The sequence below is a fragment of the Dendrobium catenatum genome, unplaced genomic scaffold (assembly GCF_001605985.2).
Source record: "Dendrobium catenatum unplaced genomic scaffold, ASM160598v2 fragScaff_scaffold_925, whole genome shotgun sequence".
NCBI classification, from domain to species: Eukaryota; Viridiplantae; Streptophyta; class Magnoliopsida; order Asparagales; family Orchidaceae; genus Dendrobium; species Dendrobium catenatum.
Genome location: NW_021319387.1, coordinates 743,890 through 746,814, shown reverse-complemented (window position 1 = coordinate 746,814; position 2,925 = coordinate 743,890).

The following is a 2,925-nucleotide window of genomic DNA, read 5'->3' as shown; positions in this document are numbered from 1 at the left end:
CCTCCTTCCACCTGCAAGTCACCGGCACAGTCCGCCTCCTTGAATGCCAGAGTAAGCTAATGAGGAAATAAAGTGGAGTAGTGCTCTAGCTTCTTATCTGCTTAACTAATATTTTATTCCCATTATTTATTCCACTATCCTTTCCACTAACTCTACAGCCATATGATTTTCCATCAAAGCCTGCATGCATAGATAGGTGGAAATTTCTGCCTGCTACAGTAAATAAAAAATCATTACCTTTTACAGATTAAGTACATAAATTAATTTAATTAATACCTAATAGTTAAATAATTGTAATTAATACGATTATACATCTATAATTTAAAAATGATTGAGAAAAAAAATGAGAATTAATGAAACTAAATGAGCATTTAGAGGAAGCTTATACTTACATATCTTTTAAATTTGGGTATTATAACTATGAAGGATAGTACAAGGATAAGTTTTTCATTTCTAATTTAATCAAAGAAGTTATCATGATGGTGGAGCCTTCAAACATCATCCAGGTCATTACTGATAATGCACCTATTTTTATAGAGCTGTAGGTCTACTTGTAGAGCAAGCCTATTCTCATATTTTCTAGACACCCTATGTTGTGCATACGCTTAGTCTTGCCTTGAAGAATATTTGTGCAACTAAGAATACCAAGACAAACAAAATCACCTACAATGAATGTAATTAGATCACAGTGATTGCTAGAGATGCAGTTGTAATTAGGAATTTTATTATGAATCACTCCATGAGACTCTCTATGTTCAATGATTTCTCTAATTTGAAGATGTTTGCAGTTGCTGAAACTCAGTTTGTCTCAGTTATAGTGATGTTGAGAAGATTAAAAAAAATAAAAAGTGCTCTTTAAGCTATGATGATCAGTGAAAAATGGTCCTGTTATGGGGAAGATAATGTTGGAAAGGCAAGGTATGTAAAGGAGAAGCTTTTAGATGATTTATGGTGGGATGAGAATGAATACATCTTAAATTTTGCAGATCCAATTTATGAGATGTTGAGAGTAGCTGATACAGATAAGTCTAGCCACAGTAAAAGAAATTATTTATAGACATGATAGGAATACACTTCATGAATACTCAAGCTTTTGAGATGTTATTTATGCTATTCTAGAAGTCAGGTGGAGCAAAAGTAATACACCTTTACATTGCTTGACTCTCTCACTAAATCCCTAGTAAATTTAAAAAAAATTTCATTATTAATTCATAATTTGTTGTTTAATAATTTCAACATTTTATCATTGCTTTTAATGTTATTTGAAGATATTCAACTAAAGAATCGCGTAAAGAGGATCCTCAAAGAGTTTCTCCACAGAAAGATTTAGAAATTTTAAATATGAGGAAAACATATTTGAAGCGTTATTTTTCAAATGAGGAGGAGAGAAGTGTCAATGTTGAGCTTACTAAATTTTTTGGTTATTTAGAGGACTTTGGTGACCAAGAGTCATTGTGTGATAGGTGAAGAATTGATTCGAAAATGTGGTGGATTATACATGAAGCTTCAACACCTCTACTTCAAACAATCACCATAAAATTGCTTGGCCAATTTTCATCCTGACATCTTGTTGTAAAAGAAATTTTGGGCACATACTCGTTCATCCAATCAGTGAAGATAAATAAAATTATTTCACAACGGGCAAAAGATTTAGTTTATGCGTATACAAACCTTTGACTTCTCTCAAGGAAAACTCCAACTTATATAGAAGGAGACAATAAGATGTGGGATGTTGTTGGAGATGGATTTGAATCTCTTGAGGATATTGGAATATTAGAAATTGCTAATCTTTCTATATAGAAGTTCAAAGACAAACCATTAAAGAAGTTAACCCTATCATTCCTTCTATTGAATAGTTGAAACTTCATGTGCTAAGACAATTTATGTTTTTATTTTTATTGTTGTACTAGACATTTAAATATTTAATGCTTACTTTTATTGTGATATTATAAGATACAATGCTACAAATGATGTTGCTTTCAATTTTTTTTGTCATTTCAAATATTGTGCTTTGATTACTTTCTTAATTTTTATGTATGATTTATATATTATAATGCTGTATCCGCGTCGTACCGTATTCTATATTTTTAAGAATTGACATATCCCGTATATGTATCGTGTCGTATCCGTATCGCCGTATCCATATCGGTGCAACATAGATTTTATATGACACATGAATAATAGCTGCTCATGTTTTGTAACGTTGTTAGCCTTCCAAAATTTCGAAAGTCTTGTTCAAATTTCTTTTAAAATGCACCTTTTTTATGCCATGACTGACTCATTGAAGCGAACAATTACTTGCCTTCAATCATTTTCCTTTTGCGCATTATGATTTTTTTTTTTCTTATTTTATAAATAAGTAGAAAACTACAATTTAGGTTTAGATGGAATCAATTATTTGGTGTGATTGTTTACTTCAATTTTACACATCTAGAAAGTGCTATTGATTTGCAGTATGCAACCAAGAGAACCTGTTAGGCTTCAGCATGCACAGTTAGTGCTATTCATTGGAATTTTCTTCTCATTTCATGTTAGAAATCTACAGTTCAGTTAACAGTTTAAATAATGGGATGGCTACAGTGTCTTCATAATCATTTATGTGGTCATCCTACTTATTTCATTATAAGTAGAGCTTTATGAAATTTCTGCTAAGTTTTATTATTATTATTATTATTTTTTAAAGTTTATCAGTGCATAATTGAACTATAAGAATACAATACCTTTAAGTTTGACTTTAGGTAGCTTAACGCACGTGACAGTTTGTTCTTTTGGTCAAGTCTGTTATATTAACGCTAGTAGCATGTAATCAAGTTGAGGAGTAATTATTACGTCCGGTCAAATCCGAACATATCTGAATGTATACCGAGCAATACTGAGTGCTCAATATTGAGTTTCAGGTGACGTTGCGCGTGGTTATTGGTCTAT